The 26,134-nt window shown below is 37.4% G+C and overlaps 1 long non-coding RNA gene across 6 annotated transcripts in view; it reads left to right on the top strand.

Moving 5' to 3' along the window:
• LOC145690020 (uncharacterized) overlaps positions 1 to 26,134 on the top strand; it is a 449,583-nt gene that overhangs the window by 90,198 nt on the left and 333,251 nt on the right. For all 6 annotated transcript variants that reach the window (XR_014132140.1, XR_014132139.1, XR_014132141.1 and 3 more), the window contains one exon: positions 6,323 to 6,367. This is a non-coding gene — a long non-coding RNA (uncharacterized LOC145690020). The remainder of the gene's footprint in view (positions 1 to 6,322; positions 6,368 to 26,134) is intronic.

Below are 26,134 nucleotides of genomic sequence, written 5' to 3'. Positions count from 1 at the left end.
CATATTTTCGGACGAAAATAAATTTAATTTTATCGAGTCCAATGGGAGGCGTATGGTATGGCGCAAGGTGAATACAGAGATGAATCCTCAAAATCTCGTCCCTAAAGTAAGACATGGAGGAGGGTCCGTGCTCGTCTGGGGTTGTATGAGTGCCTCAGGAGTGGGTCGTCTCCACCTTATCGATGGAGTGATGATCCACAAAGTGTATATTAACATATTAAAGGAATATCTCCATACTAGTGCCAGAAGATGGTTCTTGAAAACAATTTATTGTTCAGCAAGACAACGACTCCAAACATACAGCGGAAAATACTCGGTTGTGGCTACTCTATACAGGGGCGGATCCAGGACGGACTTCTGGGGAAGGGGCGGTCGGCAGTAATACTGCTACTTTTAAGAGCTCCAAACTTGTTATGGATGGGTTTATTTATATATAAAATAAGAAAGTTTCCTCTTGTGGGGGGGGGGCCGATGGCCCCGATCACCCCCCTCTGGATCTGCCCCTGAGGTTTGCTATCTTTCTCAAAGACTTACCCTTCTTATGCACTTTAATAATTACTTTTCTTGTCTCCTCATTTGTTTCTGTTCGGTTGCTTCCCATTTCGACAGCCCACCGTGCAGTTTTTTCACTCCTATTCACAACTAAACTCATTTTGTTACTCGTCATGCTATACAGAGGTGTATACTCAGGTGAATACTAGTGAACCCCAGTTGTGGTATCTTTGTTTCGTATTCGTACGTCAGGTGTACGATCACTTTTTGCGTCTACTCTATACATTTTCTACGGAATTTATTTACTTTCTGACCATTAAACTTGTCTTTGTGGTTCTTTATTGATATATTCATAAAGCTTAGTTTTCATTATTCATATTGTGTGTGTTATTACACTTCTTAAATTTTCTGTTTCTTTTTCGCAGGCATTCTCGTTTCAATAGCATAGGTGTACGAACACTTTCTGCGCTCACTGTATGTACAGTAAATACAAATTTATAATTTTGGACTTTACGAAGTATACAATGTAATTGTTCAATAATTAACATAAGCAGGCATTCATTAATTTATATTAATATAATAGTTAACAAAACTAATAAGCGGGTGATTGATGACTCAGTGGTAGAGTTTTCATCTATGGTATTCTAACCCAGGACATGTGGGTTTTCGATGGCTAATTTTGTGTTCGAAAATTTTCCCGGTGGTACTCTTGGTTCCCTTTCTTATATTTGTTCCATCATCACTCATTAACGAATTTAGTTTATCAAAACTCTATAGCCATATATTCATTCTGTCCGTCAGTGAAACAAACAGTCTCAAGAACTATCTGATGGATTACCAATCAATTTTGGCCATGATGTATAGAGTCAATAGTTAAGAATCGAGTTCCCTGATGAATGTAATATTCAAACCGGAAGCGGTACAAATCAACCATTTCCGGTTTTAACGTTAATCATTATATAGTAAATATGGTAATAGATAGCGAGAAGCGGTTTCCAGTAATCGACATATATAACATTCATGTAGATAGAATGTTACCCAGTTTGTGTATCTGCTGAAAATAATGAGCTTAGGTATTTAGAGAGCATTTTCCGCTTTAGAAAATGTGTGCTTGGTAAAGAATGTAGAGAATTAGCTGAGTCAGGCACGTAGCTAGAATATGGTAATAGGAAGGGGGGGGGGGGATCTGTCACGAAATACTGTGGTTATTTACCAGGGGTTCAATCATTCTAAACTATTTTATTGGCAACATATATTGGTTCGTTTAGCCAAGATTTCTAATGGGTGCATGATATGAAACACTGTGGTTACACACCAGAGGCTCGATCAATCTAAATATTTTACTGACAACATACCCATATTGATTGGTTAGGACAATAAAATGAGGATATATTAGTAAGTATTTTAATAAGAAGCTATGAAGAAATCTCGAGTAAAAGAATATAAAAAAAGTATTGAAAAAGATATCGTCTTCCGAGGTCATTCGAACGGTGTCGAGAATTTTGCGTCTGGGAAATTTGCGCCCTACCTCAAGAACAGGGAAAATTGCGCCTGCGATGTACCTCCACCGGGAAATTTGAGCCCTGCGAAATAAAAGAAACTATTGGAGCTTACGCATTTCCTCGGAGGGGCTGACATTACAGCATAAACAATCCTCCCCCCACAACCATGCCATTTGTCATTTATTTTCATTGTGGCTATATAAGGGAAGAATAAACTTCAATATAAGCCAAAAGAACACAACGGATCAACGCAATCACTGCTTCTTCCAGAGATGATTTTGGGGGAACACTGGCCTCCCCAGAGCTCTCAGAGTGCCCCCTCGGAGGAGACCAAAATAATACGTCTATAATATAATAATAAATAGTATAGTACCAACAGTGACCCCCATCCGGAATACTAAATGTGCCCCCCGGAACATTTTTCCTGAAAGAACGACTGAACGCAATTGTGTGTTTGAAGTGTAATTCCAGCAAGTAAACACACTGTACATAGTTTTCTTGATAATATTACTGAACTGATTTTACATTCACTTTACATTTTGTTTTCTATATTTTGTGTCCTGAAAAGCCAAACAACTCGCAAGGATTGTGAACAGAGATATCTGGGTAGAGCCAAACAGCCTTTTGTAGATTAAATTATACTCTTTGATTATATTAATAAATAATTATATATCAGTCATTTATACTTTTATTGTAAATTTTGTAGTATAATGAAAAATTGTATTTGTATGGATTGCCCTTTAGTGAACTAAAATTGTATTTTTTTCGTTTGTTCGGAATATTATAACGGATGGAGTAACTCACTGAGACGATGAGAGGCAAGCCTAGTTCAAGTGCGAGTGGAAGTTACTTTACACAATACAATAATAAGTTGAATTGTAGGGCGCTAACATCCCAGTGCAAATATATAGCCGGCGCATTTTCCCCTCTTTTTGGGGTAGAGCGCAAACATCCCAGTGCAAATATATTGCGAGCGCATTTTTTCCTATTTTTGTGGTAGGGCGCAAAATTCTCGCATTCAAGGAAAATATAATGTCCGTGAAGTTGACAAGCCACTTATGTCAGACTCCAATTTCGACTTTAAACGTCGCTAGTGCTACGTTAGTGTTCGATAGTGACGCAAATCGTTAGTACTCCAACTGCATGCCAACACGCCCACTTCTAAGAATCATCTCAAAAATGAGGTTAACCGTTAGAGCAAGTAAGTGCTCATTGGTGCCATTAACATTAACGTTAAAGCCTCCATCGTACGGCCCTTTGAGTAATAATAACACCACGTTTTTTGCTAGTCTCAATGCGTCCCTATATTCTCGCGAACATTCTGACGTGCCCAAGTTAGTTACTTTTTCTTTTGGGGGGGGGACTATTGTTTATCTGTTATTGTTTATTGTTTATTGCTAGTCTGCAGAGTAGTCCTTACATTAATATGCCATTGTCCTTGATAATCATTGCGTATTTACAAGCAATTTGTTATTACTGTTAGAAGATATCAAAAAACAACAGATAAAATCTACTACTTAACGGTTCATATTTTTCTTTTACAGTACATAAACGATTAATAATAATAATAATAATAATAATAATAATAATAATAATAATAATAATAATAAGACTATTCCAGCATAAAAGTTATCAATTGCGTCACACTGGCAACAAGCGACGCATATTTTAACTTCATAAAAAATCGTTTCTCACGATTTTCTGGAAAACTACGTATGATAACATCTTCATTATGTCAAGTTGTTTATCTCAGTGTGATATATGTCTTACCTCTGGACAATATCACAGTAAAACAAAAATTAAATATTAGGAGTACATCGTACTTTTGGACTACATCTCATTAACCATGGGAAGATTGAGTAGTGTATACTTTAGGATGTAAGTTTCAGCTTAACTTGCATCATACATTCTTAGGATTACAAAAAGGAAATTTGTTCGTTTGCATTTGAACAAAATTCTTAGGATTACAAAAAGAAAGAATAAGTTTTCCGAATTCCGGAATTTTTCCGAAATCCGGAATTTTTCCGAATTTCGGATTTTTTCCGAATTCCGGAATTTTTCCGAATTCCGGATTTTTTCCGAAATCCGGAATTTTTCCGAATTCCGGATTTTTTCCGAAATCCGGATTTTTTTCCGAATTCCGGATTTTTTCCGAAATCCGGAATTTTTCCAAAATCCGGAATTTTCCCGAATTCCGGATTTTTTCCGAATTCCGGATTTTTTCCGAATTCCGGAATTTTTCCGAATTCCGGATTTTTTCCGAATTCCGGAATTTTTCTGAATTCCGGATTTTTTCCGAATTCCAGAATTTTTCCGAATTCCGGAATTTTTCTGAATTCCGGATTTTTTCCGAATTCCGGAATTTTTCCGAATTCCGGAATTTTCCGATTTTACTTTCCGGATTCCGGAAAGTAAAAATTCCGGAATTGGCCATCCCTAGTAAATACGTAAAATTCAATATGAAAATACTCTATTTAGTACATATTTGAATTACTGAGAGGGATGAAGGAGAAATTCATTTCTGTTAAGTAATATTATTCTGGGGGATGTGTTAATATATTCGTATACTGCAAAAGATAATGCGTATATGGTAATTTTCTTAAGTACATGTTATCACTCTGTAAAAAAATCCATTAATTCACATACCTCCTATACTAAAAGCAAAAATAGCTTAATAAGAGCATGCAGTATTATTATTAAATACTGAAAATGTGGACAACAAACTCACCAACTATCATTTTCTCGGAAAAAAAAAATATGAAATTGTCGGGAAAGATGCAAGGTCCAGAGTAAAAAGGACTAAATTTGTTAGGAAAAGGAAGATCTTTCGCGTAGAATTCTTGCCATACGACTGACCCTGCATGAGTGATATTGCTTATTAAAGTTTTTCTAGGATTTCCATCAGAAAGCAGTTTATTGCGTGCAGGAAAATAGAATTTCGAGTTCAGCTTGAAGCTGTTTTGTTTGATGGTTCACGAGGTCTAGACTCATGATAGATACACTTGTAGGGAAAAGACTTCTCTGTCTACTGTAATATATCACAGAACCTGTCCGTTATGAAGAGGTTATTGAAACGTTTTGGGAAAAAAAGGACTGTCCGCGTCCGTATCTGAGAGTGTCCGTAAAAGGGAGGGGTCTTGTTCCGTAAGAGAACATATTTTTGCCGGGAGAAAAAAATTTGTCCGTATTATAGAGGTGTCCGTCATTGAGAGGTGTCCGTTAAGGGAGGTTTCACTGTAGTACGCAACATTGATTTTGACATTTCGCACCACCTTTTGGAGACGCAGTTTGCCTCTGAGATGCCGACCACAAATATGAGCCCTTTTAGGAATCGGTCCTGGATGCTCACGTCGGTGGTGGGCCCAGGACTCTGTGCCGCATATTTCCGTATAACACGATTCTCAGTGGCACGACCTACGCAAAAATCACATACTTGACACATTTCTACAATCCACGAAGGGGCTTCATTACAGCGAAATTAAAATATCGCTAATTTTACAGTAATTATGTGATATCTTCAAATAGATAAAAGATAATCGAAATTGTGGAACAAGAGCGCCCTAGACAATATTATTTTACATGAGATACCGCTGTCACGACTCACTTATCTGCTTTCGATTTCCAGCCAGTTTGAAATTCGGCATTTATTTTCGCGTTTCTAAATGGCTGCAAACGGAAAGCTACTAGGTGACTCGTGATAACGGTATCTCATGCAAAATAATATTGTCTAGGTCGCTCTTGCTCACTTTTTGATTATCTTTTATCTATTTGAAGATATCACATACTTACTGTAAAATTAGCGGTATTTTAATTTCGCTGTGATGAGGTGTCTTGAACTTACTTGTTAGTATTGGAAAAGGCCACTATGAACTCCTCCCAGAACTTGTTCACGGTAGCTTTTAGACTAGGCTCGACCACCTGCTCTGCTACATGACTAACAAGATACTTTTACTTGCCTCCTGGTAATCTCACGACGTTGGGTTGAGTATACGCGGTGTGGTTGCACATTGACTTCGAGTCGATATAAATGGATGAAACTCTGTATAACTTCTCCAGTGTTCTCTACTTGGAAAAGAATTTTGTATCTAATGAACACAGGCTGGAGTGCAGCTCATGTGGTTCTGATCACACGTTAAGCTGTAGGTGCACGTCTCATATAGGCTCGCTATTGAATGGGACGCTAAACTGAAAATCAAATCAATGAACCCATGCCGGATCTGTATTTTTCTTGTACAGTATAGTGTAAATATTAAAGTATAGTCAGAAAAATCTTTTTTAAGAAGACAATATACAACCATTTTAATTTGCTCTTTTTCTTTTCCTTTCAGGATCATACATGCTTGCTAACTTCTTCATTCGTTCATAAATATACAGTAAGTATTTTTTGAATCCAATATCTAGCTATGATTTTAATGACATTTATCTAAGTAAATCTAGGATATGTGTTACTGTTAAATAAATTAATGAAGCAGTTGGTTAGAGTTAGCGGCTGTTACGCTAGGAGCAGCGACACAAAAACACAAAGAATCAGAGAGAAGCCGAGAAATGTTGACAATGTATGAGTTATGTGTTCACGAGTGGCATATCTGCAAAAGCGTCGACTTCACCGTCGATTTTCTTGATTACATACTAGCTTTGGCAGTCACCAGGTTGCTCAGTCTTCTTCCCAGGGGTGGACTGGCCATAATCAAGTTCCGGTCCGATGGCCGCTGCGCCCTCCTCACATCAGTGCCTTTGCGCCCTCCTCGGGAGGGTCTAAGACCCGTCTTAGCCTCGGGAAGGCGCACACTTTCCTCTCTGAACACAATTTTTTTTAAAAAAAACAAAGCTACATAATTATTTTATAAATTCGCTAGCCTTTGGTCAGCTAGGGCTCCATCCCAGACCCCGGTATTTCCTCGGCCTGCGGCCTCGCTCTTTCTGTTTTTGCCTTTGGGAATCATCATAATGATCTTAGGGACCCTGAAATTTATAGATTTGACTCTAATATCTATCATTTTGGATGATTTTTATATATCAACCCTCCCACCCCACTGCTCCGCCCCCAGATCCCATCTTTACTCGGCCTTTGGCCTTGCCCTTTCTGTTTTAGGCTTTGGTGGTCCCATTAATGATCTCATCGACTTCGAAATATATTGATTTCACTGTAATCTCGGTCATTTTGGATCATTTTTACATGTCTCTCCCTCCCACTCCCGCTGTTAGAGGCGCTAGTGGCGTTACATAAAAACAAACTCCGTTCTGGAATCATTGTTCTTGATGAACTCAGAAAGAGACATTCTGACCAAAATTGACAATAATCTTATTATTGACAAAATGTGTGAGAAAAGCAAGGAGATGCAAAGGCTCCTTCAAGCATAAAGCAGTGACATTACTTTCATTTTCCAGTTTTGTTTTTGAATTTCTTTTTTTCGCTAGGTAGGTATATAATTCTCAATTTACTTTTGTTAATTTGTAGTAAATGTTTCATGTATATTTTTAATCAACGGTTTTAAAAATAGATGAAAAATAAGTTAATGTTATGATGAACATAGCTTTAAAAGGACGGAAGTATGAAAAATAGCATAAGCCCCAAACTTAACTCAAATCTTCAGTTATAATTAGGCTGTTAACAAACGTAGCCGAAGAATTTAAACAACTGGTGTGATTTTTGTAGTCTCAGTTAAAGTGTGCAGATTTATATAGGCCTAATATATTTAGTACCCAAAGTCTCTTTGTTTGTTTATGAAAATATTGAGTTTGTATAATTCTATCGTGATTAACTGCAATAGCTACTTAATCTTTTGCTGTTTTTTATGTACTAATTTTCCGGGGGAAGCCCCCGGGACTTCCTTTTATTAGGAGGGGGTATTCCATACAAGCGAAAGCCTCGGATGGACGGCGCCCTTCCAGAGTATGTGACCGCGCCCTTTTTACATAGCCAGTCCACCTCTGCTTCTTCCTATATATATTCGACTGATTTACTGAAAATAAGAGAAGCTGAGTGCGACATCACAGAACATCGAATTGGAGATCGGAAATCAAATGACGTTGTGCTCATTTTAAAGATCTTCCAACCCGGTGTCTAGGAAACATGTGTAATCATTAACGCAGAATTTCTGAATATTGAAACAATGTCGTCATTGGTTCTAGACTTTAGATTTATAAGTCCGTGGCTGTATTGTTAGCGTACATACCTTTGACACGGTAGACTCATTTCAATTACCATTAGAAGCCCCTGAGATTCGTATTCCACGTTAAGCTGTGGATCCACGATGATGTAATCTTTGGATACTCTTTAGGTAAAAGAAGGCGGATAATATATGAAAATGAATATTATTAAATAATTAGAGAAATCAGAATGCGGGAGGAAACGAGAGAATCTCAAGGAAATCTAGGGACACGACAAAAACACCACAAAAACAAATGACTTGGGATCGAACCAGGGATCCCTAATACCTGAAGTGAGCCCTCTACCACTGAGTCATCGTGCTCTAAACCAACCAAGGCTTTAGACTTTATGTCCATTTGACTTTCCCCTCCTTACTATTGTACAGATGTTACAAGACGTACGGTTCAAATCGATACAACATATTTTAGTGATATGTATTTAGAAGGCGAGTTCAATCTTTTATTACAATACAAGAACATTAAGTCTGTGGGTAATGCTCGTAATAATTCACAGTCGTCCTAATACGTGTCTCTATCTGCCTACCTGATGCCAATAGATAATGCTAGCGTGCAGGCAATTTACAAATTTAATTGCAACATAAAAACTGCATTGTTTGAATTTAATTATTTCGTAACAGGACAAGTCACGATCTCAGATTATAGTGTCAGCGAGACGAAGGCTTGAAGGAAGCAGTTAGTTTTGATAGAACAGTCTCAAGTATGATTAATGTATATTTTAAGATAAAATGTACTGGCCAGCACACTAAACTAACTTATTTTCATTTCTCAAAATTGAATCATTCATTCTGCAGTTGCTACGGAAACATTTATTTTACGAAATATGAACACAAGAATAATTTGCGTTTATGGAAAACTGCGTCCTAAAAAAATTGACATTCAAGAGAAGAAACTGTGTCGTGTGGATTTTTTTCCTGAGAAGTGACATGCCATATTGTAGAGTTGTTAATGAAATATTTATTTATAAAATGTGATCAAAATAGCTTGAATAGTTTTTTTTGGGGGGGGGGATTATTATTAAGAAGAGTAAACTACCTCATGTAGATTTTCATGAGAAATATATGTTATAGTATTTGAAATATATATATATGAACAAAATCGCGTTATTCGGTTTTGAGACAATCGAGAAGCTACCCCCAAAAGTAAACACCCCATATGGAAGTTCCAAAATTAGTGAATTATGGTACACTGTAATGAAATGTATATTTCAGGAGTTGGACAAGAAAATCTAAAACGTTTGCAAAAGTGTGAAAATCATACCTAGTATGGTGTGGGGCCTCCTTTTGCGTCCAAAACAGCTTGTATCTGACTTAGAATAGACGTATACAGCTCCTGAATCGTAGTGTATGGAATTTCGTACCATTGTTCCTCCAGTTCCTTAAGGGATGCTGGTGGAGAGTAATGAGACCGAACACTCCTTTCCAACTTAGACCACAATGGATCAATGATGTTCAGATTTGGTGATTGTGGGACTCAGGGGAGGTGTGATAGCTCCTGGTTATGCTCCTCAAACCATGATTTCACCTTTTTTGCAGCGTGACAGGGTGCCAAATCATCTTGGTAGATGCCATCACCATCAGGGAACAATATTTGGGCCATAGATAGAACCTGGTCCCCAAAAATGGCCTCATACACTGTATCATTCATCATTCCATGCAGGGCTATGATGGGACCTGCAGAAAACCGCGATATCACTGCTCATATTGTAACCGCGATATCACTGCTTTACAGTTGGGAGCAGACAGTCTGTATCATAGGTAGGGATGGCCAGACGGATCCGGATCCTATAAGATCCGGATCCGAAATTTCGGATCTTGGATCCGGATCCGAAGTTTCGAAAATTGGATCCTGATATCCGGTTCCTGGATCCACACCCGAAATTTCGAAGTTCAGATTTGGACTTTCGTTTTGAATATTTTAGGCCTTAGATTGAGACCCAGAACTAAAATATCCATATGTATAAAATTTACTAGGTGAATTTTATCTAACTCAGTGGGAAGACAATTCAATTTAAATTGCAAAAGATTACATCAAAATCTCATTTTCACATTTTTCGAGGTTAGACCACTGTTGCGCACACCCCATCATTTAGTCTTTAGTATATCTTTAAACGTACTACAAGTATGCAACTTTCATCTCAAGTCAGTAGTTGTATAGATCTGCCTTTTGTTATATCTTAATCGAGTTAGGATTAACATTCGATTGTTTGTGAGACCTATGATAATATTTTCAGAATGAGTTATAACGTTGAAAAACTGCATAGTAATACTGCATATTTTCTTTGTGCCACATTGGAATTTAATGTAGTCTATCTTATACAGTCGGCTCTTATGATTAATGCGATGATCTGAACTCCTGCAGCATTACGCTAAAATCATGGATGTCTGAATTTTCGTCATTTCTATTTTTTTTTTTTTTATTACGAGCAAAATAAATATCATAAGCGGTATTTTACATAATACATATAGACGCAGATCAGTCAGTTGATTGCTTAAAGTTTATAGCAAAGCTATTACATTTCTAAGACACTGGCGGCCTTAGGAAAAAATCCATGGCTTTCCCATAAAATCTTAAATCTCTCTATATAAAAAGGGCAAAGTCCTGAGTGACTCAGTGATTGAGTGACAGATCACCGTACAGGTCAAACCGCTTAAGCTACAAACTTGAAATTTGGACAGTTTATAGGCTTTGTGACGTAGGATACCACTAAGGAAGGACTTTGGGAAATTCGACGAGGAAGGGGGGGGGGGAATGGGGTGGAAAATATTGATGATTCTTGACGTTAGATACTTCAAATTTGGTATTTGTGTTTCTCATTGAAAATAATTTGTTACTTGTTTAAGTGCTTTTTGATATTTAAATTAGAAGGGGCAGGGAAGATGTAGAAAGTAAAAGAACGGGTGGTAATTGCAATTATTGCAATTAGTATAATAATATGCCTATATCTCGGAAACTTAAAGGGTTAGAAACATGGAATTTGGTATTTGGACTTCTCACTTAAAATAATTAGATACATATTTCAACGTTTCTTTATATATGTGGCCCAGAAGGGAAGAAAAAGGGCGAGAAGAAAATTAAGTGGGGATTACAATTATTATATTAATATGTTCAATCCTTTAAGGTTGGAGACTTGAAATTTGGTATTCGCATTTCTCATTGAAAATAATTTGACATGTGTTTCAGTGTTTTTTTTTTTTTTTTTTTGACGTTTTAGTAAAAAGGAAAAGAAAAGAGATGGAAAGGAAAGAGGGTGGGGATTGTAATTATTATAATAACATGTCGATATTTGGGAACCTCTGAAGGTTAGGAGCATAGAATTTGGTATTTGGACTTTACATTTGAAATAGTTAGGTATGTACTTAAGCGTTTTTTGATGTATGTCTTAGAGGGGAAGAAAAGGAGCGAGGAGAAAAGACTTTTATATCTCGGAATCCTGGAATGTTAGAGAAATGAAACTTGTTATTTGAACAAAAGTTCGTTATGAAATGAAATCCTTGAGTTTTACGTCCCACGCTTATGCCGGTTAGGCTAAAACAGACGGTGATTATGAGAAATAAATGAAATGAAGAAAATGGGAGGAAACGGGAAAACCCCGAGAAAACCCACGAGCACGGTGTTTGCCCACCACAACGTCCACACGGCGCGAGCTGGGATCGAACCAGGGACCGCAAGCACCGGAGGTGAACGCTCTACCACTGAGCCAGCGCGCCCCCTTAAAAATTTGTTATGTTTGCAGGCGTATGATGTGCGAGGCCGTAGACCGAGCAAATGTGTGGGCTGGGGGCAAAGCCCCCATGTACTCGCACTGAAATTCGGTATGTCTCGGGATACCGGAAGGTTATTACATACAATTTGATATTTGAACTGAGATTCGGTATGGTTGTAGGTTTACGAGGTACGAGGTCATAGGCCGATCAAATGAGATATCAGAGGGTCTAAGGGCAAATACCCAGACATTTCTTTTTAAATTGATTGTGATTAGAGGCTTTTGGGGTGCGAGGCCCTAGTAACGGGGGTCTAGTGGCGAAGCCCCCAACTAGCCGAGGTCTATTAAGTATATAAATGTATTTGTGTAATGACTGGAAATTACATGTATGCCTGTGGACAAAATTGCATAAGCAGCCACGAGAAATGACAATCCTTTAAGATAAAAATTTTAAAAAGCTACCAAAATATACTCTTGAATGAGTTGTATATTATGTTTACGCAGGGGCGAATCCAGAATGGACTCCTGGAGGGGGCGGATGGATTCTTAGGGGGCGGTTGGGGATGCTAGCAGTGAAAAATTACTTAGATGATCTGAAATTGCCACAAATTACTACTAAAGTACACTGTTAATGGTGGCGCTGGGTAGGGGCGAACGACTTTTCGCTTTCCCCCTGCATCCGCCTATGTGTTTACATGAATGATATAGCTCCTTACAACCTATGCAGAGTTAATAGTAGTGGATTATTAATTACAAAGATACGTGTTACTGCTCGAGGCTCCATATAGTATTTTGTATACACATACAGTACATTAATACATTGATTTTGATACATTAATTGCCATTTAGAACTTCATCTCTACTACAATTCTTAATTCTAACTGGAGTGGTACGGTCACAGAGAAACGTATTTTTAAAGAAAGAAAAAAGCTCATCAAGAGCAAGAAAAGGAAATTGCTCCTTAAGTTGATTTGATCTATATTTTATGGGCTGTTCTGTTAGCAGTGGCCTAGCCCATCACGACTAGGAAATTGCCTCATTCAGTGACCACAATAACTCAGAAAGAATTAAAAAAAGTAAGCAGCCTGAGTCTAATGAAGAAGCTTGGGCTTGAGACTAAGGTTTCATCCCAGCATTTGACTAGTGTTACAGAAAGAAAGGACAAATTTCCATCAGGACGACCGCTTTAAAAAAGATTTACTACCTTTTCGGTCAAGTATTTCCACTAGAATCGAATCTGACAATGAGATTGCTCTCACCTAAGTCGACAGTTTTACTCAATCAAATTTGGAGTAATTGTGACATATTAAGGCACGAAAACCAAATATCAACAGAATGAAGAGAACGCAAGGCTGTCACACGATCAGATACCAAAAGTGTCTTAAAATCTTATTTTAAGCATAGGAATAAAAATCACTTTGTCAATAATTTCGAAAATTTTGCTGATTCGGAACACCCGAATTTTCTGACAAGGAGTTTCGAATCCGGATCCAAGATCCAAAATTCCGGATCCGGATCCAAGATCCGGTTTTTCGGATCCGGATCCAGTGTCCGGATATCCGGATCCAAAAATATTCGAATCTGGCCATCCCTAATCATAGGCCTGCGACAGTGTTCTCCATACGTAAACACGACCGGTTGCTGGAAACAAGGTGAAGGTCGATTCATCGGACCACATTACGTGTTTCCACTGCTCATGAGTCCACCCTTGTGGTCCTTGCACCACTGGATACGCTTCTTTGCATTTACTGCTGTGACCAGGGGTTTGGCGATAGCGAGCCTGCCATGAATTTTCATTTTATGAAGTTCCCGTCGCACTTTCGATGAAACCGGGTTTTGTAGGCCGGAATTGAGTTCAGACGTAATTTTCAATGCAGTGGTCTTTTTTTTTTTTTTTTTTTTATTACTACAATCCATTTTAATGCCCTCCGGTCCCCATCTGACAGGATTGTCTTTTGACCACTGTTGTGCTTTGCAGACGTCGTTTGCCCATGGATTGTGTATGCTCTCGTGACATTGGACACAGTGCCTTTCGATACCCCCACAATGTTCGCCACTGTTGCTACTGAAGCTCCAACCAGACGGGCACCAACGATCATGCCTCTTTGGAAGTCAGTGAGGTCGCCCATTTTACCGCACTACTTTCACACCACGATACTCACAGGTGAACGGGTTACTGCTGACGGAAGAGAAAGGTCCACATAACACAATGAAAGCAAAAAACAATCGACAACCGCAACACTTGTTGTACAGTTGAGGGCCAAACTTATGTGTCCTGTATGGAGTGTTTTTAGGTTTATGTCAGTCCCGTGTATATGTATATAGGGTGTTTCAAAACGACACTGACAACGTTTGGGAGGTGATTCCTGACACCAAGATAAGACGAAAAGTATAGACCAACCTGGGTGCACAAATGCTTCCATTCAAAGTTATAGGCTGCTGCCAAAACTGTGGGACCTACTGTAGTCGGGTCAAGACTTCACTTAGAAACTAATATGTGAGCTATCCAAATATCCATGTTTCAGAATCCTAAGGTACTTACGAAGCAATTTTTATAGAAGAGTCTGGCTACGGGCATATAATTTGAAGTACTCATCAACTACCTCTATAAAAATTGTTGCGGAAGTACCACCGGACTCTGAAACTCAGATATTTGGATAGCGCATATATTAGTTCCTAAGTGAAGCCTTGACCTGACTACGGTAGGTCCCATAGTTTTGGAGCTATGGATCTTTAAAGTTCATTTTTTCATGTTTGCAGCAGCCTATAACTCCGAAAGGAAGCATTTGTGCACCCAGGGTGGCCTGTACTTCTTGTCGTATCTTGGTGTCAAGAATCCCAAACGTTGTCGGTATTGTTTTGAAACACCCTTTATATATAATATAAAATTTCATTACAGTATACCACAATTTATTAATTTTGAAACTTCCATAACTTGTGGAGGCGCTGGTAACTAGGGATGGGCAAAACCGGTTTTTATAAAAACCGAAAACCGGTTTCTATAGAAACCGAAACCCGAAAAACCGACATTTCGGTTTTCTCCAAAACCGGTTCGGTTTTTTACCGAAACCGGTTCGGTGAAAACATTTCGAAAACACATAAAACTATTTCTGTAGAAATGGATTCGGTTTCTGGAGAACAACGAAACACCATTCTAGTCAGAAATAGAACAAATTTGAAAAAAAAAAACGGAATCGGTTTTGAAGAAAACCGAAACAGGAGCAGGTGAGAAACCAAACCGATTTTGAAAAAAAAACGATAACCGGTTTCGGTGAAAAACCAAAACCGGTTTTTTGAAAATTTTCGAAAACCGGTTTCGGTTTTTGAAAAACCCGAAAAACCGGTTTTTGTGCCCACCACTACGTAACCCGGTCACTTGACATTTTCCCTTTAAATCTTGTCCACCTTAAATATGCTTATCTTTTATAGCCAGGTTGCTTTCATTCACCTAAAAAAAAAAAAAAAAAAAAAAAAAAAAAAAAAAAAAAATAGACATGACTTTCGCACACGTGCGTATAATAAACAAAATCGTTGTAGCTGATGTCTAGAAAACAGCAATTTATTATTTTCATCTTGAAGCAAACTACTATTATTTTTAAGAATAGAAAGAAAATTCTGATCCCCTCCCTCTCTGAAGAATCGTATACATATTTGATCAGTTTTCGTATGATCAAAGGTATGGCCACTCTGAACAGATGGAGAGATTTCAGCATGAGGGGCCATGAAGCGTGTAAAACTGTTAAATTCTTGAATTTGATTTTTCATGATCACTGTACTTCTTTTCTGTCGTTGCTCGAAGTAATGTTTATTAGAAATTTTTAATACGCTTTTTTTTTTTTTTTTTTTTTTCAGTATTTTGGCATGACTTCCTCTTACATTATCTTCACGAGCTTAATGTGTTCTGGCATATTTCATTTGGCAACTGTGCGTTTTGGTTTGTTATACATGCGTTACCTCGAGAGATTCTTCTTCTTAAATGTTAAGAAGATTTTAGGATCTTATAACTAAAACTCCTTAAGCTCTATACATGTATGAATATCAAGGAATAATGCCAAGTGACTTGGCAGACAGAACTCCACGCACAAGATTCATTCATGCTTTTGCTATATATATTTGTTCATTTTATGGTTTGAATGAGGATATTTGTCGACAAATCACACTAGTTTGTTCCAATATTTATTATCAGCCACAAGGAAATAATACGCAGAACAGTGCCAGCAAAACATTAGCCATTAACCTAATAATAATACTGTAACGTTTTCTGGTACAAAGCCCGGAAAGGTTGAGGCTTACCAGCTAACTTTTTAAAGATGTAGTCAGCGCAATACATCTCTAAACTCAGCCCCATTCTTGCGTTTCTTGACCGGAACTCAATACTTTTACCGGGGAAAAGGAAGTTCGTCACACTCTCAATGGGCAAAATTGATGTACCATTGGGTTCAGTAACATATCTGGTATCTCTGCTGGTAAAATGAGGTAAGCAGAGCAGGGACAATGCTTACTTCTGGTGCAAAGGATTCCTGATTCAATCCCAGGCTAAGTGAGTTTGTGATGCACAAGATCGTATTCGGCATTCTCAGGGTTCGCTCGCATTCTCATTTTATCAGTTTTTCATAGTCATTTACTTTGATTAAATCCATCTCCTTTAGCCTAAAGGACATAACGTGGGACGTAAAACTAAGAAAAACGGATAATTTATGAAAGTAAATGATTATTAAAAAAAAAAGTGGTGGAACGAGACTCTAGGAGGCATCAGGAGAATCCTGAGAGAATCCACTGATAGGATGTTGTCCACCATAAATTCACACGGTCTGCGATCGAACTAGGGACCCCTCCTACCAAAGATGATTACTGAGCTACTGTGCCGCCATTTCGAAAACACTTTGTATTTCACACAGGGATCTCTGACATATATGCGGTTATTATTCCTAAATTTGGAAAACCATAAAAGTGGCGCTGCTGCTGCTGCTACTACTACTACTACTACTACTACTACTACTACTACTACTACTACTGCTACTACTACTACTACTACTACTACTACTACTACTACTACTACTACTACTACTACTACTACTACTACTAATAATAATAATAATAATAATAATAATAATAAACATTCCATGCATCGAAGCTTTCGAAATGTGAGTGTGGAGAAGAATGGAAAGAATTATCTGGGTTGAGCGGAAAACGAATGAGAGGATGTTAGAAATGGTGGAGGAGAACAATTTTAGATATTATTAAGAAGAGGAAGAGAAACTGGTTGGGACATAGTTTCTTCTTAGCCTATCATGAGGGACGCGCAAGAGAGTATGGTGGCAGGAAGGAGAGGAAGAAGGCGAAAAGAGACTAAAATTAATGGACAATAACAGAACAGAAAAATTGTACGTGGAGACGAAGAGGTTAGCAGAAGAGCGTGGAGCATTGAAACTTCTCAATTGCTGCAAGTGATCGGCCAATAATGGCAAAATACCTATGATGGTGATTATGATTTCTGTTATCTTCTAGGGATAGCCTTGATTAAGATAAGCTTGTACTTTTTATACCAATAATCATAATTTACGGTCAAAACATGTAGGCCGATGTATCAGATCGGATTTATATTATTGTGGCACGAATAAAACTTTTCAAGCCCTATTTATAATAACACTAATTCGAGGTTGGCTCTAGTATCACTGCTGGTCAGCCATGAACTTCTCTGTTGTCATCAGTTGAAGTGATAGTGTCCACTAGGGATGGCCAATTCCGGAATTTTTACTTTCCGGAATCCGGAAAGTAAAATCGGAAAATTCCGGAATTCGGAAAAATTCCGGATTTCGGAAAAAATCCGGAATTCGGAAAAATTCCGGATTTCGGAAAAAATCCGGAATTCGGAAAAATTCCGGAATTTAGAAAAATTCCGGATTTCGGAAAAATTCCGGATTTCGGAAAAAATCCGGAATTTAGAAAAATTCCGGAATTTAGAAAAAATCCGGAATTCGGAAAAATTCCGGATTTCGGAAAAAATCCGGAATTTAGAAAAAATCCGGAATTCGGAAAAAATCCGGATTTCGGAAAAATTATTTTTTCTTTTTGTAATCCTAAGAATTTTGTTCAAACGCAAACGAACAAATTTCCTTTTTGTAATCCTAAGAATGTATGATGCAAGTTAAGCTGAAACTTACATCCTAAAGTATACACTACTCAATCTTCCCATGGTTAATGAGATGTAGTCCAAAAGTACGATGTACTTCTAATATTTAATTTTTGTTTTACTGTGATATTGTCCAGAGGTAAGACATATATCACACTGAGATAAACAACTTGACATAATGAAGATGTTATCATACGTAGTTTTCCAGAAAATCGTGAGAAACTAATTTTTGTGAAGTTAAAATATGCGTCGCTTGTTGCCAGTGGGATGCAATTGATAACTTTTATGCTGGAATAGTCTTATTATTATTATTATTATTATTATTATTATTATTATTATTATTATTATTATTATTATTATTATTATTAATCGTTTATGTACTGTAAAAGAAAAATGTGAACCGTTAAGTAGTAGATTTTATCTGTTGTTTTTTGATATCTTCTAACAGTAATAACAAACTGCTTGTAAATACGCAATGATTATCAAGGACAATGGCATATTAATGTAAGGACTACTCTGCAGACTAGCAATAAACAATAACAGATAAACAATAGTTGCAAAAAAAAAAAAAGTAACTAACTTGGGCACGTCAGAATGTTCGCGAATATATAGGGACGCATTGAGACTAGCAAAGAGCGTGCTATTATCATTACTCAAAGGGCCGTACGATGGAGGCATTAATGTTAATGGCACTAATGAGCACTTACTTGCTCTAACGGTTAACCTCATTTTTGAGATGATTCTTAGAAGTGGGCGTGTTGGCATGCAGTTAGAAGACCTATATCCATTATTTAAAAAGCACACGTTATCTGTGAAGTACTAACGATTTGCGTCACTATCGAACACTAACGTAGCACTAGCGACGTTTAAAGTCGAAATGGAGTCTGACATAAGTGGCTTGTCAACTTCACGGACATTATATTTTCCTTGAATGAGAGAATTTTGCGCCCAGGAAATTTGCGCCCTACCACAAAAATAGGAAAAAATGCGCTCGCAATATATTTGCACTGGGATGTTTGCGCCCTACCCCAAAAAGAGGGGAAAATGCGCCGGCTATATATTTGCACTGGGATGTTAGCGCCCTACAATTCAACTTATTTTTGTATTGTGTAAAGTAACTTCCACTCACACTTGAACTAGGCTTGCCTATCATCGTCTCAGTGAGTTACTCCATCCGTTATATTATTCCGAACAAATGAAAAAAATACAATTTTAGTTCACTAAAGGACAATCCATACAAATACAATTTTTCATTATACTACAAAATTTACAAAAAAGTATAAATGACTGATATATAATTATTAATATAATGAAAGAGTATAATTTAATCTACAAAAGGCTGTTTGGCTCTACCCAGATATCTCTGTTCACAATCCTTGCGAGTTGTTTGGCTTTTCAGGACACAAAATATAGAAAAGAAAATGTAAAGTGAATGTAAAATCAGTTCAGTAATATTATCAAGAAAACTATGTACAGTGTGTTTACTTGCTGGAATTCAAACACACAATTGCGTTCAGTCGTTCTTTCAGAAAAAAAAAATTTCCGGGGGGCACACTTAGAATTCCGGAGGGGGGTCACTGCTGGTACTATTCTATTTATTATTATATTATAGACGTATTATTTTGGTCTCCTCCGAGGGGGCACTCTGAGAGCTCTGGGGAGGCCAGTGTTCCCCCAAAATCATCTCTGGAAGAAGCAGTGATTGCGTTGATCCGTTGTGTTCTTTTGGCTTATATGAAGTTTATTCTCCCCTTATATAGCCACAATGAAAATAAATCACAAATGGCATGGTTGTGGGGGGAGGATTGTTTATGCTGTAATGTCAGCCCCTCCGAGCAAATGCGTAAGCTCCAATAGGTTCTTTTATTTCGCAGAGCTCAACTTCCCGGTGGAGGTACATCGCAGGCGCAATTTTCCCTGTTCTTGAGGTAGGGCGCAAATTTCCCAGACGCAAAATTCTCGACACCGTTCGAATGACCTCGGAAGACTATATCTTTTTCAATACTTTTTTATATTCTTTTACTCGAGATTTCTTCATAGCTTCTTATTAAAATACTTACTAATATATCCTCATTTTATTGTCCTAACCAATCAATATGGGTATGTTGTCAGTAAAATATTTAGATTGATCGAGCCTCTGGTGTGTAACCACAGTATTTCATATCATCCCCCCATTAGAAATCTTGGCTAAACGACCAATATATGTTGCCAATAGAATAGTTTAGAATGATTGAGCCCCTGGTAAATAACCACAGTATTTCGTGACAGACCCCCCCCCTTCCTATTACCATATTCTAGCTACATGCCTGACTCAGCTAATTCTCTACATTATTTACCAAGCACACGTTTTCTAAAGCGGAAAATGCTCTCTAAATACCTAAGCTCATTATTTTCAGCAGATGTACAAATTGGGTAACATTCTATCTACATGATTACTGGAAACCGCTTCTCGCTATCTATAACCATATTTACTATATAATGATTAACGTTAAAACCGGAAATGGTTGATTTGTACCGCTTCCGGTTTGAATATTACATTTATCAGGGAACTCGATTCTTAACTATTGACTCTGTACATCATGGCCAAAATTGATTGGTAATCCATCAGATAGTTCTTGAGACTGTTTGCTTCACTGACGGACAGAATGAATATATGGCTATAGAGTTTTGATAAACTAAATTCGTTAATGAGTGATGATGGAACAAATATAAGAAAGGTAGGCCTTCCACCGGGAAAATTTTCGAACACAAAATTAGCCATCGAAAACCCACATGTCCTGGGTTAGAATACCATAGATGAAAACTCTACCACTGAGTCATCAATCACCCGCTTATTAGTTTTATTAATTATTATATTAATATAAATTAATGAATGCCTGCTTATGTTAATTATTGAACAATTACATTGTACACTTCGTAAAGTCCAAAATTATAAATTTGTATTTACTGTACATACAGTGAGCGCAGAAAGTGTTCGTACACCTATGCTATTGAAACGAGAATGCCTGCGAAAAAGAAACAGAAAATTTAAGAAGTGTAATAACACACACAATATGAATAATGAAAACTAAGCTTTATGAATATATCAATAAAGAACCACAAAGACAAGTTTAATGGTCAGAAAGTAAATAAATTCCGTAGAAAGTGTATAGAGTAGACGCAAAAAGTGATCGTACACCTGACGTACGAATACGAAACAAAGATACCACAACTGGGGTTCACTAGTATTCACCTGGGTATACACCTCTGTATAGCATGACGAGTAACAGAATGAGTTTAGTTGTGAACAGAAGTGAAAAAACTGCACGGTGGGCTGTCAAAGTGGGAAGCAACCGAACAGAAACAAATGAGGAGACAAGAAAAGTAATTATTAAATTGCATAAGAAGAGTAAGTCTTTGAGAAAGATAGCAAACCTTGCAGACAGGCCTCGTTCAACAGTACAAACAATAATTGCGATGTATAATGTTTCTATCACTGTGCGAAAAAAAAAAAAAAAAAAAAACTGGAAGACCAAGAGTGTTGAGTGAACAAGATAAACGTTACATTATTAGGGAAAGAAAAAAGGTTCCAAAAAATAGTGCTGTGCAATTGGCAACGGATCTGGAAACACGCGGTGTTAAAGTATCAGCCAGTACAGTGCGGAATATTTGCAAGGTATCATGGTCGGATAGCCAGGAAAATGTTCTGGGTGAACAAGACAAATCGTATAAAGAGACTAAAGTTTGAAAAAGAGTATAAAGATAAGGGATCAGGCTTCTTTCTGGAATAGGGTCATATTTTCGGACGAAAGTAAATTTAACTTTATCGAGTCCAATGGGAGGCGTATTGTATGGCGCAAGGTGAATACAGAGATGAATCCTCAAAATCTCGTCCCTAAAGTAAGACACGGAGGAGGGGCCGTGCTCGTCTGGGGTTGTATGAGTGCCTCAGGAGTGGGTCGTCTCCACCTTATCGATGGAGTGATGATCCACAAAGTGTATATTAACATATTAAAGGAAAATCTCCATACTAGTGCTCAGAAGATGGTTCTTGAAAACAATTTATTGTTCAGCAAGACAACGACTCCAAACATACAGCGGAAAATACTCGATTGTGGCTACTCTATAATACCTTGAAACAGCTTCGCACACCTCCCCAATCCCCAGATATGAATCCCATAGAACATCTATGGTCTGTTCTGGAGACAACAATCAGAAGGCACAGCTTCTCTACTCAGGGCCGGCGCTAGCAATTTTGCCGCCTTAGGCGGTGCTTTCACATGCCGCCCCTTTAATCCGCAAACCTTATTTTGACAGATAACGTTCAAGTGTCATTTAAGAACATGTATAAAATGGAAAAGTAAACAAAAGAAAAAAAAAAAGAACTAACTTTCTGAAATGTTCACGTAATATTTAAACGACTCTATACTGACACAATATTCAGTATGCTCGATTTCGCTGTATATCTGTAATATAGAGCAGCGCATACAGAAAATAAAATTTTAAAAATATACTTTAATCATGACTAAGAATTTTAATTTTTAGGCTTATTTTATATCAAAAGGCGTTTTCAACAGAGTATGGAGCAAGAAGATAATACAGTAAATCAGATAATTATGGTAAATGTAAGTGATTAGCTTAAGCCTTATAATGTACTAAAACACAATAGACATACATAAATTTAACATACCTTAATTGAAAGAAACTTTTCTTGCTTTGATATGAGCAAATTCCTTTATCACATCACGTAGTCCAATGTTTTAGCCAATTTGTGTTCTATTGATATCGACGCTAGACCACTCAAGCGTGTTTCAGACATAGAAGAGTGTAGATAGTTTCTAATAAACTTAAGTTTCCAAAAACTTCTTTCTCCACTTGCCACTGTTACAGGCAAGATTAACAAAATTCTACGTGCAATACTAACATTGGGAGCAAAGTCATGTTCGTAATTTTTTTTTTTTTTTTTTTTTGTGAACTTTCACACGCTTAATTATAGTGGATAACACTTTCAGTTTGTCTTTCAAATCACTGGGGTTAATATCTTTCAATTCTTCGTGTGTTAAAATGATGGTAAGTTTAGTACACTTTTCAGACAAAAAGTTCAGGTGGTAGGCTATATCTTTACGATTACTTATATCGCAAAGAAAATTGAAATACTCGCTGTGATGTTTAAGTTGCTCAAATCTTTCTCTTAAAAGCTAACACAATCACTTCTAGAACTTTGTAATAAAAATCGATCTTGTATCTTGTTTGTGGCTGTTTTCAGTAGCTTCATCCTCTGCCTCGTACTGAAACTCTCTCTTCTTTCGACTTCGAGCTTGCACTGTATTACGTATCAGTGGATCACCCGTATCTAATGCTGATGCCAAGTCCATCGTATCAACTAAGTAAGATTTAAACTTTGCATAATTTCTGCTTCTCTCAAAGTACCCAGATATATTTTCAAGAAATCCTACTGCATCCAACACATGAGAATCAATGCTTTAAAGTCATATCAGACAACGAGTGAGTAAAGGAAAGAAAAGTAACTCAGCTGGTTTGCTATACACAGAGCATCGTAGACGACCATTCTATCGGTTCTATTGTCATTACTTATTTGAAGTAAGGCATCATAAACTTCCTATATTTGATAACTGAGTCAGAGCATCAATTCGGCTCTCCCACCTTGTGGTGGATTATGATTTTAAAGTGAGACTACTATGTTCCTTTAGTATGGCCTAACGTTGAACTGACGCAGAAAAAAAAGTCATAAACTTTTTTTTTAGCTATACAAAAAATGAGACATTTCTCAAGAAATAATACGCTGTACGATTTACTATATTCGGAATGAACAATTTGTAAATTGGTCAAAAACTCGCTATTAGAACCTAAATGTCTCTAGATGCTACCAGGGGGGCGGATCCAGGGGGGGCGATCGGGCGATCGCCCCCCCAGAAGAGGAAACTTTTTTATTTTATATATAAATAAAATATATAGTTTATTTTTTGACGCTCTTAAAAGTTTCCTCTCTAAGTAGCAGTATTAAAAGTAGCTCTAAGTAGCAGTATTAAAAGTAGCTTTAAGTAGCAGTATTACAATCCACCGCCCCCCCCCCAGAAGTCCGTCCTGGATCCGCCCCTGGATGCTACAGGCTAGAACGGCCTGTCTCAAGTGGGAGTGTACCTTTTGCATACTTGGAGCGGAGCGTTAGAACATTATTGAATAGAAAAAAATATAAAAAGACACCGTGATAATCTTATGCACTCTAGCTCAAAATCCTATCTACACTGCTGCAAGGGAAATATTGAACGAGATACCTGTGGCTAGTAGTTTGATAATTGAAAACGAGGAGGAATGCTCTGAATTTCCTGAGAGAGTATTTTCTTGAATGTGAGTAAAGTAAGTTCAATTACATTCTCAGGTTAACACAATCTTATTTTTCCATGTGAGCCTATTACGAAGCATTATATTTTGATAGTATTCTTTTCTTTTTCAAATTTTGCCGCCCATTAGACTTGCCGCTCTGGGCGGTGGCACGGCTCGACCCTCTCTCGCGCCGGCCCTGTCTCTACTAAAGAAGGCCTAAGAAAAGCTATTCAAGAAGAATGGGACATAATCCGTCCCGAAGCTACAGAACTACGAACTACTATAGGTGAAATCAATGCCACGAAGACTACAGACAATCATTAACGCACAGGGTAATCCCACAAAATATCAAATAACGTAATATACTTTATAAGCACTAATTCACGCATAAGTGTAAGGTGACATTTTGCGTTTACAAAAAAGGAATTCTCTCTTTTCTTCTGAACAAAAAGTGATTGTGTTTGTTTGGCCTTTCTGTTGTATATAGAAATAAAATGTATGAATGTGTAGTCTTAATTCTGGTTATATATATATTTTCCACCTCCCGTTCTCATGCTAGCTGTTTTCAATATAAAGTATGCACGGTGTACGAACACTTTCTGCGCTCACTGTAGGTATGTTGACAATAAGCGAATGTTATTAGAATATTTGTTGAGATTTCTTTTCCTCCACTGCCTTTCGCCTGGTTAAAGTAGTTTGCAGTGCTTTGGAGCAGCTGCAGGTGGGAACGCGATAATGTTTGAGACATACCGGCGACTTTTTTGTGTGTGAAAATAAGACCTTCCTTATAAAACAGTAAATAACTGCAGTAGCAATTGTCTACGTAAGTGATAAAGACATATCCAACTACAAGAAACTAATACAGTATATATATTCATTATTGTGTTTGTTTTAACAGCTACTAGCTAGGGATGGCCAATTCCAGAATTTTACTTTCCGGAATCCGGAAAGTAAAATCGGAAAAATTCCGGATTTCGGAAAAATTCCGATTTTTTTCTAAATTCCGGATTTTTTCCGAATGTCGGAATTTTTCCGAAATCCGGAATTTTTCCGAATTCCGGAATTTTTCTGGATTCCGGAATTTTTCCGAATTCCGGATTTTTTCCGAAATCCGGAATTTTTCCGAAATCCGGAATTTTTTCGAAATCCGGAATTTTTTCCGAAATCCGGAATTTTTCCGAATTCCGGAAAGTAAATTTTCCGATTCCGGAAAACAAAATTTCCGGAATCCGGATTCCGGAAAATTTTGGGCATCCCTAGTGTCCACCTAGTTACGACAAGGAAAAAAATGGATTTTTACGGTCGCACAGAAAAAGTGAAATGCAACATCTTGTTCAAAGATATGACCAGAATGTCATATTATTGTCTATTAATGATTAATGTCTATTATTGATCAGAATAAAATCTTTTAGAAAGCAAAAGGATAGTTGAACAGTTGTAAAACTCTTGTAGGAAATCAACAGTCAGTCTATCAAAACGATGTAGTCTATAACACGGTATAATAAAATCAATAACCATTGTTTAAAAATATTATGAGTATCGGTGTGAAAGAAAAAGACAGAATAATTGATTTGAATGATTAATAGAAATTTAATTAAAAACAAATTTTACAGATGAATAGTTGTCGTCATTCAGTCTGGCACATGTTGATTGAAGCTGTTGTAATAACCAGTTGGCTACACTTGTGAATTGGAACTAACAACAACCACTTTCAGTTCCTACAATTAGACTGTTCGCTGTGTCTTGGCCTGGGCTGTGTGTTCTTTCTATTTTGCATTCAAGACGTTGCAGGTTGACAATCGTGGTAGG

This window comes from Thermobia domestica, chromosome 7, assembly GCF_964235325.1.
Source record: "Thermobia domestica chromosome 7, izTheDome1.hap1.1, whole genome shotgun sequence".
Classification (NCBI taxonomy): Eukaryota; Metazoa; Arthropoda; class Insecta; order Zygentoma; family Lepismatidae; genus Thermobia; species Thermobia domestica.
This window is presented reverse-complemented; position numbering and strand designations above follow the sequence as displayed.